This window comes from Oncorhynchus gorbuscha, linkage group LG02 (genome assembly GCF_021184085.1).
Source record: "Oncorhynchus gorbuscha isolate QuinsamMale2020 ecotype Even-year linkage group LG02, OgorEven_v1.0, whole genome shotgun sequence".
Classification (NCBI taxonomy): domain Eukaryota; kingdom Metazoa; phylum Chordata; class Actinopteri; order Salmoniformes; family Salmonidae; genus Oncorhynchus; species Oncorhynchus gorbuscha.
The window spans coordinates 77,369,176-77,381,422 of record NC_060174.1 but is presented as its reverse complement, the minus strand read 5'-3'; the positions used below and the strand labels follow the sequence as shown (position 1 = coordinate 77,381,422).

The 12,247-nt window shown below is 41.0% G+C and overlaps 1 long non-coding RNA gene across 2 annotated transcripts in view; it reads right to left on the bottom strand.

The window, feature by feature from the left end:
• The window catches only part of LOC124010356, a 114,439-nt gene that overhangs the window by 86,035 nt on the left and 16,157 nt on the right, over window positions 1-12,247 (bottom strand). For both annotated transcript variants that reach the window (XR_006834415.1, XR_006834414.1), the window contains exon 2: window positions 9,272-9,542. This is a non-coding gene — a long non-coding RNA (uncharacterized LOC124010356). The remainder of the gene's footprint in view (window positions 1-9,271; window positions 9,543-12,247) is intronic.

Below are 12,247 nucleotides of genomic sequence, written 5' to 3'. Positions count from 1 at the left end.
ACATCCACAGATACACCTCCAATTGACTCAAATTATGTTAATTTGCCTATCAGAAGCTTCTAAAGCCATGGCATAATTTTCTGGAATTTTCCAAGCTGTTTAAAGGCACAGTCAACATAGTGTATGTAAACTTCTGACCCACTGGAATTGTGATACAGTGAATTATAAGTGAAATAATCTGTTTGTAGACAATTGTTGGAAAAATGACTTGTGTCATGAACAAAGTAGATATCTTAACCGACTTGCCCAAAACTATAATTTGTTAACAAGAAATTTGTGGAGTGGTTGAAAAAACGAGTTTTAATGACTCCAACCTAAGTGTATGTAAACTTCCGACTTCAACTGTGTATATATATGTATAAAAAGCCATTTTCGAATGTACCCCCTGACCACAATACGTCCACCCCTACCCCCACAGTCTTCTCCAACCCACTACTTCTGTCTGTTTGTCTGTCTATATGGCTGGCCCATCAAATGGGTGGCCTGGCGCTGAGGTGGTTAAAGAACCCCAGCCAGTTTAAAGTGGTCCAGAGGCTAGCATCATGTGGCTCACACCATTCAGCCAAATGAGACAAGCTCCCCTTAGATTGCAAACAAGGAGGACGAGCTCCTGTCAGCTCCAAAGACGAGAAGACAAATTGCTCCATGATCTCTTGACCCTCAAAAACAGGGCACCAGTCCAAAACAAACTGCTCTTAAACTGATGAAAATGTAGTTTATCTGCCAATTGGAGAATATGTAAATCAGCAAGCATACAGCCAGAGAAAAAAGATCAGCACTTTTCATAAATAAGGTGTCGGAATCGTCAGTCTTTTAGTCTGGCCCCAATCTATTTAACTCATGGTGAATGGCTGAATAAAAAAAGGTATACATTTGTTTGAGAATTGGGGGCATTGTGGGGAAAAAATCCCCCCCGCCTCGCTCTCCCTTTCTTTCTCTGTTTCGTGTCAGTCAGGAGAGCTGGATAAGAGACAGTTCAGTGGTGAAGAGACACGCAGTCTCCATCATCACCAATTTCTTCCAGTAAATAGGGAATATGGGATTATAACATACAGCGGCAAGAAAAAGTATGTGAACCCTTCAGAATTATCTGGATTTCTGCATAAATTGGTCATAAAATTAGATCTGATCTTCATCTAAGTCACAACAACAGACAAAGACAGTCTGCTTAAACTAACACACAAATGATTGTATTTTCCTGTCTATATCGAATACATAATTTAAACATTCACAGTGTAAGTTGGAAAAAGGTATGTGAACCCCTAGGCTAATGACTTCTCCAAAAGCTAATTGGAGTCAGCTAACCTGGAGTAAAATCATTGAGACAAGACTGGAGATGTTGGTTAGAGCTGCCCTGCCCTGTAAAAAACACTCACAAAATTTGAGTTTGCTATTCACAAGAAGCGTTTCATGATGTGAACCATGCCTCAGAAGACCCAAGGTTAAGAATTGTTGACTTGTATAAAGCTGGAAAGGGTTACAAAAGTATCTCTAAAAGCCTTGATGTTCATCAGTCCATGGTAAGACAAATTGTCTATAAATTGAGAAAGTTCAGCACTGTTGCTACTCTCCCTAGGAGTGGCCGTCCTGCAAAGATGACTGCAAGAGCACAGTGCAGAATGCTCAGTGAAGTTAAGACGAATCCTAGTGTCAGCTAAAGGCTTACAAATATCTCTGGAACATGCTAACATCTCTGTTGACAGGTCTACAATACGTAAAACACTAAACAAGAATGGGATTCATGGGAGGACACCACAGAAAAAGCCACTGCTGTCCAAAAAAAACATTGCTGCATGTCTGAAGTTCGCAAAAGAGCATCTGGATGTTCCACAGAGCTACTGGCACAATATTCTGTGGACAGATTAAACTAAAGTTGAGCTGTTTGGAAGGAACACACAACACTATGCGTGGAGAAAAAAAAGGCACAGCACAGCACACCAACATCAAAACATCCCAACTGTAAAGTATGGTGGAGGGAGCATCATGGTTTGGAGCTGCTTTGCTGCCTCAGGGCCTGGACAGCTTACTATCGTTGATGGAATAATGAATTCTCAAGTTTATCAAGACATTTTTCAGGAGAATGTAAGGCTATCTGTCCGCCAATTGAAGCTAAACAGAAGTTGGGTGATGCAACAGGACAACGACCCGAAACACAGAAGTAAATCAACAACAGAATGGCTTCAACAGAAGAAAATACGCCTTCTGGAGTGGCCCAGTCAGAATTCTGACTGGGATGAGATGCTGTGGCATGACCTCAAGACAGCAGTTCACACCAGACATCCCAAGAATATCACTGAACTGAATCAGTTTTGTAAAGAGGAATGGTCCAAAATTCCGCCTGATCATTGTGCAGGTCTGATCTGCAACTACATAAAACGTTTGGTTGAGGTTATTGCTGCCAAAGGAGGGTCAACCTGAAAACGTATGAAAACACATGAAAACATATAATTGTTTGTGTCATTAGTTTAAGCAAACTGTGTTTGTCTATTGTTGTGACTTAGATGAAGAACAGATCATATTTTTTACATCCAATTTATGCAGAAATCCAGGTAATTTGAAAGGGTTTACATACTTTTTCTTGCCACTGTATATATATGATATGTACATGGTCAAATCAATGATGGTAATGATGATCAACATTCACATTTAGTCATGTGGTTGAACCCGCCTAACTTTGGCTCATTGGAACTGCTTCAAAGATTACATTAATACAAATCAGTCCATGCACAAAATAACTCCTCTAACACATTCAAACCATGGCAACATACAGTACACTACTCAACGCTCTCTTTTTCCTGCTGTTCTGAGAAAAGCCGCTTTGGGCCTTAGCTCCTGTTAGGGTCTCCGGCTGGTGTTTTCATCCTGAATGGCACCTCTGTCAGTCATGTAGCAGCTAGCTGTTAGCGGCAGGCTAGCAGCTAATGAAACACTGGGACTAATTGAGATTTTCCTTCCATTCCCCACTAACAGCAATAGGGCTAATTTACTGCCTGATGGGAGGGTGAGACTGAGTAACTGGTCACAGACAGACAGACAGACAGGGGCCAGACAACGTTATAGACAGCTAGCTATGGCATAGAAAACAGACATGAACTAAAACATTTTTTTTTCCACAAACAGAAACATAGACACACCTGGCACAATATTTAGGCTGTTTAAAAAGAACAGAATACCCTATTTTGAGTTGACTCTATAGGCTATTATACTAAATATCTATCTGAGGTTCAATTTTAAGGAAAGGGGATAATTTAAAAATATTTTGATACTCACCTCATGTCTAGATTATATGAATGAGAATGTATTACATTTAGTTTTGAAATCAGTATTTGTACATCTCTCCCATTGTTCCCATGTTCAATCAAAAAATAGGTCTGAGAGATTCACAAGACTATAACATTGGAATATTATGCCCTACCCTGGCTGGCGAGGGCTGCCCTACCCTGGCTGGCGAGGGCTGCCCTACCCTGGCTGGCGAGGGCTGCCCTACCCTGGCTGGCGAGGGCTGCCCTACCCTGGCTGGCGAGGGCTGCCCTACCCTGGCTGACGAGGGCTGCCCTACCCTGGCTGGCGAGGGCTGCCCTACCCTGGCTGGCAATGACTGCCCTACACTGGATGGCGAGGACTGCCCTACCCTGGCTGGCAGGACACTCAGGTGTCCTGTCAGGTGAACACTAATAGGCACACAAACTAAAGAAGATGATTTTTGTATTTTATTAACTTAAGATTCTCACCAAGACAGACAGACAGTCCAGACAGAGAAACAGTAGGCTGTACATTGCACAAGAAGAGTATAGGCCATTTTAAGAGATTTAAGAGAATTAATGCAAATGTATGCGGCTAACAATCAATAACTAGGCACAATCCATTACCTTTGAAACGATCCTCTATGAACGGCTAGATCTGAATAAATGGATGGCTTCGACTGTTCAGTAATCGAATTGCAAGTCCTTCATATACTAAGAATCCAAATAATATGCTTAAAAAGACCTTGCACTGCTACCCTCAGGATTCATTATTCTTAGAGGAGGTCAGAACAAGCAACAGGGACGTCACCAGAGTTTCATAACCAGGGGCTCAGCCCTGAAGACCAGGGGCTGACGGGGGACCCCCAAATCATTGTATTTGCGGGTCTGAGAAAAACATAGCCTTTTCTAAAATAATTTCCTACAATTCTACATCCTTTTACATGACTGGAGACATTACAATAATATTTAATACCCCAAATGATCAAAATGACAAGATACTCTGACATTGACATACTGAGATCAATAAAACAGACGATCCCATGTCTTAAATGCAACCAATAGCATAGGCCAATGAAAAGAGTGGATACACAGATTGTAGGGCTACAATATGTGAAGGAAATTATAGTCCACCAACTTTCCATTGGCATTCATTTAGGTCCTGGTGACGTCTCTGACAAGCAATGGAAACTGAATTTATCCTCTCTGTGCGTCCCAAAAATATCTTGGCACTTGAAGGCTACACCTACAGAAAGGTACAACACTTCCGTCTTACAGTATACAGGCCTAGGCTACAATATTTGTAGCCATACATGACTTAATTAAAAGCAGTAAACATACACATCTAATAACAGACTAATAAACACAATCAGGCAATAGTTAACGTAAACAATATTGTTTCACATTCTTTAATAACCGGCTCATAAACACAATTATGCACAATTATAGGCTACAGCTGGCTTCACAGCTTCCCCAGCACTTCACCGCTTCCCGGGAAAACGCAACTTATTGTAGCCTTACACAGAGGAAAGAGTAGCGGAGGAAGGATTTCGCTTCTGCTGCAGTGTTTGTGGTAAAATATCACACGTTGTGGTGGTGCTTCGGGTACAACACAAGTTAATAAGACACTCACCACTACTGGACGCAGGTCAAGTAATTCTATCTCCACCAAAACAGCCAGAAACAAATCAATCTGCCTTCACAAGCTTTGTGGTTATTGCCACTGTGTTTCCAGAACTTAGATGAAGCCATTCTTATAACAGAAACGCACATCTCATGGTTTAAAATAGAAGCGTTACTTTCCCACCCAGAATAGCTGATAGGGGGACGAGGACAGAATAAAAGCAGAAAGTCATGCGATGAGAGAGAAAGTAGAAGTAGTTGTATGACTGAAGGGCCTGTAATGACTTCATAATCAGGCCTCGTTAGGGAAGGTGTGTGATTCTGCTACTTCAGGAGATAGTGACCTACATGCCCAAAATAGAGAACTATATTCTGTAGAGGTCACACTTTGTGTGTATTTTTATTTTTTTTAAGTGCAGGGATAACAGACAGTCAAGGCCCCTGATGTATCTCCTCGCTTCATACAAACACTTCAAGTTTGCACCTGAAAAAAAAATACATCTATAACTTCAACAGTGACAACGTAAAAAGCGGAGCTCAAAATCAAATCATGCTAGCACTACTCTATGCTACTCTCTAGTTTAAAAAAAAAATTATGCCAGCGGCCATGTTCTGAAATACCAACTTCCACTGGAGAAAGCAGTCCATTAACGGCTGTCAAAACACTTCATGGACAGACACCCAGAAGAGAGAGAGGGGAGAGAGAAAGAGAAAGAGAAAGGCTGAGAGAGACATAGGCAGAGAGAGAGAAAGGGGTGAGATTCAGAGAGAGACACAGAGAGAAAGAGAAAGGCTGAGAGAGACATAGGCAGAGAGAGAGAAAGGGGTGAGATTCAGAGAGAGACACAGAGAAAGAGAAAGGCTGAGAGAGACATAGGCAGAGAGAGAGAAAGGGGTGAGATTCAGAGAGAGACACAGAGAGAAAGAGAAAGGCTGAGAGAGACATAGGCAGAGAGAGAGAAAGGGGTGAGATTCAGAGAGAGACACAGAGAGAAAGAGAAAGGCTGAGAGAGACATAGGCAGAGAGAGAGAAAGGGGTGAGATTCAGAGAGAGACACAGAGAGAAAGAGAACGGCTGAGAGAGACACAGAGAGAAAGAGAAAGGCTGAGAGAGACATAGGCAGAGAGAGAGAGAAAGGGGTGAGATTCAGAGAGAGACACAGAGAGAAAGACAGACAGACAGACAGACAGACAGACAGACAGACAGACAGACAGACAGACAGACAGACAGACAGACAGACAGACAGACAGACAGACAGACAGACAGACAGACAGACAGACAGACAGACAGACAGACAGACAGACAGACAGACAGACAGACAGACAGTGAGTGATCTAAAACACCCAAACACCCCAGAGAGAGACCTTCAAAGTGAGAACCAAAAATCAAAGCAATGAACTCAAACCTGTACCTGAGTAGCTTGGGGCAGTTCAGTCACTCGCATGACGTGCTGTTTCCCCACAGTAGCATTGAAGAAAACTCCCTCAAGGACGCTAGCTATTCCATGTACATTTTAAAGAAAGTCGCTCTGTCATTCAGAGTAAAATCTAATATAACTCCTATAGTATTGCTAGTATTTCACATTAAAAAGCCTGTCTACATATCAAATGTGTTTTGAATGGTAATAGTGTCCTTGATACAGTCTAATGAGAAGTTGGAAGAGCCAACTCAACCCGTTTTTATATTTCTAAACAGTCAAACAAATCAGATTGATTGATCCCTTAGAGAGGATAGAGTAATGCGCTAGATATTCTAAGAATCAAACCCTGTTATAATATTGGGAAGTTAAACAATGTCACAAGCTAGGTTTCAATCCAATTGGCGACAGATTTTCATGCAAATATTCTAAAATCTGCATAAAATATGGACATTTTCTCACTAGTGGTGTGTTTCCACCAAATGGACTTGTTGCAGATAAAAATCAGCGTTTGATGACATAGTGCACACATAAAGTATTCATGTAACTAATACAAATCAAAAGTTCAATGTGTTTCCATCGTATTTCCAACTCTACCGATAGTTTTGTCACAAAAACTGTTGCGTTAAATAGCAAATGTGCCTCCTCTGGTCTTGGCACCTGCGCTCTAACCAACAGCTCACAGATACAGTGTGGGTAGACTGTGGGGTTGCCTAGTCTACATGATGAAATTATTATGGATAAGAGGGAAAATATTTGTATTTGTCAAACGGCAGTCAAGCATCGATCATCATGTCACCAGAATAAGATCCTCGATATTTATTGGAAAGCAGCATCTAGCTCATCACCGTGCACTTTCACCACCCTGTGAATTTATTTCATCTGTAGCCTAATAAACAGCATGGTTTCCTGAGTCGTAGAGGGAGGACCACACACCATATCACCGCGTGACTCCAAATTTACTTCGATATGAAGATTATTTTATCAATATTTGCACATAAAGGAGTTTCCGCCGCCATATCCGGCATAATACATTTCACAGAAACAAAAATATCCCACTTTGTCGAACGCACAAATTATCTGTCGGCATTTATAAAATTACACCGAAACTTCCTGTCTCCATCACAGTTGTCATGATTTTTTTTATTTTATACGATATGACTTTACTCGTGGTTAATGTCTTATGAGTAACAATATGTAAAACATATGTTGCCGATGTAGAGGCAGTTTTGCATTTTTAAGCCAATTTCCTGCAATTCTACACATTTTTCCATGTAGCTTAGACAACATTTTACTGTTTTAAATCTAATGTCATGCAATTCTACATATTTTGCCATTGAGCTGAGAGAAAATGTTGCAGTTCTAAAAGCTAATTTCCTGCAATTCTATCCATTTTCACATGGCTAATACTGTGTTCTTATGCTCAAACATAATATCAGAATCAATCATAATAAATTCAATTCTCCTGTCCAGCTTTTATTTTGGTGATCGTTAGTTCTCAAACATCATATGATTAAAATATATCTAGGTATTTTCTACATACTTTACCTGATTTTAGTCGTTACAATGGAAGTGTTCCCCCCCTGAATGAATGGTAAATAATGATGAGTGAAAAAGGTGGGTATGTCTTGGGGGTAAGTTAATTGTGTGTCTATCCAACTCACCATTACAATAGGTTAGCATTTTTTTTGGGGGGGGGGGTGATATTTATGCCTCTAACTTTCATCACTCATCATTATTCATGTTTCAACTTATTGTAGAAGTGTTGAGAAACATTCAAGTCTTATTTACAATAAAAGTGACTCAATACATGATTTACCATTCATTTCTATTGGGCACAAAATAGTCAAACACAACCAAAACATACAGCAATTGCATCCAACAAATGTCACAAGCTTGATATAGTCATTGCATGCTATGAATATGGGACCACTTCATTTTGTACTACTTTAATACACATAAGTGAAATTGTCCCCAATATCTTTGGTCCCCTAAAATGGGGGGGGACTATGTACAAAGTACTGTCATTTCTAAACGGTTCACCCGCTATGGATGAAAATACCCTGAAATTAAAGCTGACAGTTGGCACTTTAACCTCATAATCATTGTATCAAATCCAAATAGCTGGATTACAGAGCTAAAACAACATAAAATGTGTCACTGTCCCAATACTTTTGGAGCTCACTGTTTGGAATTAGATGGCCGGAAAAAAACACAAAAGCGGCCCGATCAAGGGGCCCGACAATGGCAGAAAAATCCCTGGAGATGAACCACAAACAAACTGCCAAAAAGCAGCCTTTCAGCAACGTTTTTATTGAATCAGGATTTATGGGGCATACTAGCGGTGCAGAGCCTGACAAAGTCTGAATTGTGCCTCTGTCTGTGGACAAACAGTGAAACCACACACTGAAAACTGCATACTATCAATTAGCTCAACGAGCTACCACCACAATGAGCTAGAGTTGAGGCTCACAGTCATTTCCAAGTTTAAATCAGGCACATGCTTCACTAGAATGAGCAAAGTCCCACACGAAGAAGACAAGCAGTACTTTTGCTGAGTTTATGCGGTTGTTCCTGACAATTATGAATTTGGTTTATTTAAACACACAACCCCCCCCCCCCCACAAATATTCCCTTCCCCCTCCTACCCCATCCTTGCACCCCCCCATCTTCTACCTTGACCCTCCAGCACCATTCAAAAGCACAAAGCCCTCGTTGTATACTGTAACACTGCAATTCAAATGCATTGATGCCCACTAAAGACAGACAGATGCTCATCAAAAGTAGTCAACATAGAAATGGAAAAGATTGAATAGTATGATAAACATTTAGAGATAATAAACAAGTACAACATAAAGAACAAAAGAATAATGAAGAACAAGAATAGGAAGCATCAGTTCGTAGCCTGCACATTCCTAAGAGCATAATAAGGTGTGTAGGTAACTTTTCCACAGAGTGAGAGAAAGAAGGAGTGAGACAAACACTCACCACTTCGCAGAGCAGAGCACCACATCCAGCGCCAGGAGGAAAAAGATTCCCCTCTCTCCCTCCTCGGATCCACTCCATGTTTCTGAGCTCCCATATGGCAGCCCCCACCCCCACTCCTCGGAAAGAGAGAGAGAGAAAGAGAGGGAGAGAGGCGGTAGTCCCATTGTGGGGATGGGGAGGTGCAGAGGGGGAAATCGGCTTTTGCTCCCTCCGTGCAGCTGTGCAACCCCATCAGTGTCTTCACAAATCCAATCCTCTCCACCGTGTGTGTCTGCGGCACAGTGGAAAAAGCCAATGGAAAAAAAGCGATCCCCTTACACACACACACACACACACACACACACACACACACACACACACACACACACACACACACACACACACACACACACACACACACACACACACACACACACACACACACACACACACACACACACACACACACACCAGCCCAGAGAGAGCAGGAGAGAAAGAAAGAAAACAAGTGTCAGTGAGAAGGCCGTGTCAGCTGGAGAATAATAGCAGGTTTAAGTTTTCGCTGTTTCCTTAAGTTTGTGGAAGAACAAGGCAAGAGCCTCCAGGCAAGGAAACAGCACATAATCCCTGACGGCAGAGACTTCCCTCTCTCTCTCTCTCTGTGTGTTAATAAGCCTGGCTGCGAGCCCCTCCTCAGGGCACTGGAATGTAAAGGCCAGAGTTTCAAGAGGCCCAGTTAGACAAGCCTCAGAGTCACTGCACCGTGACCCAGGGATCAGACACAGCCAGCAAGTGTGAGTGAGTGAATGAGTGAATGAGGTGGGAGAGGAGGCGGTTGAAGTGTGTGTGTGTGTGGGGGGGGGGGTTGTAGCCATCTCCACAAAACTAGTTGTTTACTTTACGAACTCCCTGAACTGGGGGAGGGAGGCTCCTCAGTCCTGCCTTTCTTCAGTCTGATCTATCAAAGTCATAAACAAGGAAGAAACACACATGCTTCAAGCCAAGGAGAAATGTGTTGCTGATAAGACTAATAACACAGATCACTGGGTATGAAGGAATGACGCAGAGACGCAGGGCTCAGGCTACATCCAAACTTTTGATGAAAATAAGGGACATTACAAAAGGCTGCTTGACTGATTGCAGCTAACCCCATAGTCTCTGTGCAGTTTGGATGACATGTCAACTGCAAATTAGGGAGAGAAATGATGGCAAACTTTTTTCTCCGTTTGGCTACAACTGCAGTTCAAGTTGGCTGTGCTACAGTATGTAGAGTTCTTTTATAATATAAATCATACATCTGATTGGCAAATAGTTTAATTACACACTGCTTAAAATACAAAAAGACCACCAATATATAATATATAACACAAATTGTAAACAAATAAGTCATGATTCTGGTCCTTCTGTAGCTCAGTTGGTAGAGCATGGCGCTTGTAATGCCAGGGTAGTGGGTTCGATCCCCGGGACCACCCATACGTAGAATGTATGCACACATGACTGTAAGTCGCTTTGGATAAAAGCGTCTGCTAAATGGCATATATTATTTATTATTTAAAGCAGCGATTCTCAACTGGTGGGTCGCGGATGTCTGTGTAAATGTTATATTTTATTTATATAAAATAAATACTTCAGTCTGAACTTAAACGGCTAAAAGCAGGTAGAAAGTGAATAAACAATTTAAATCACTGAGGAATTTTTCATCGAACACAATTTTTTCAATATCGAGCAAATAGCAGCGCTATTTAGAGGATTTGGTTGATTTAGTAGTCTCAAACCAGTGTGATTATTAACATTACTCATCAATAATATGGGATGTTTTTAATTATTGACAATGAAAAAAGGTGGGATTCATTTTACTTTGTCATACAGTACCAGTGAAAAGTTAGGACACACCTACTCATTCAAGGGTTTTTCTTTATTTTTTACTATTTTCTACATTGTAGAATAATAGTGAAGACATCAAAAGTATGAAATAACACATATGGAATCACGTAGTAACCAAAAAAGTGTTAAATAAATCCAAATAAAATGTTTGATTCTTCAAATTCGCCTCGACAGTTTTGTACACTCATGGCATTCTTTCAACCAGCTTCACCTGAAATGCTTTTCCAACAGTCTTGAAGGAATTCCCACATACGCTGAGCACTTGTTGGCTGCTTTTCCTTCACTCTCTAGTCCAATTTATCCCAAATCATCTCAATTGGGTTGAGGTAGGGTGATTGTGGAGGCCAGGTCATCTGATCCACTGGTATTTTACCAGACAGGGCTATCTTCTGTATACCACCCCTACCTTGTCACAACACAACTGATTGGCTCAAACGCATGAAGAAGGAAAGAAATTCCACAAATTAACTTTTGACAAGGCACACCTGTTAATTGAAATGGATTCCAGGTGACTACCTCATGAAGCTGGTTGAGAATGCCAAGAGAGTGCAAAGCTGTAAGAGGTAAAGGGTGGCTACTTTGAATAATCCAATATAAACAATATATTTTGTTTTGTTTAACACTTTTTTGGTTACTACATGATTCCATATGTGTTATTTAGTTTTGATGTTTTCACTATTATTTTACAATAAAGAACATTTTAAAAAATAAAGAAAAAACCCTGGAATGAATAGGTGTCCAAACTTTACACCGGTACTGTATATAACTGCTACATTTGCTATCAAAAAGTATTTTTTTAAGTTTTCCAGATTGCAATTTGGCATAAACAATAAAAATTGCGATGTGAATATTGGGTCGCGACTGGGACAACCTGGTTCAATTTGGGCACCGAGGCAAAACAAAAAAATGTGCTACAAATAACATGTCCAACGTTCAATATGTATCATTCATTTTACAACTTTTCCCCTCACAGAAAAAAGCTAAAAGTCACTTGGGTTGGGAATACATTAGCGTGTGGGCAGAAGCACTGAAGGTTCTGTTTGTCTTGTTTGTTGTATGATTATGTGTTAGATGGAGTGAGTCACCATGGCTGCGTTTGCACAGGCAACCTGG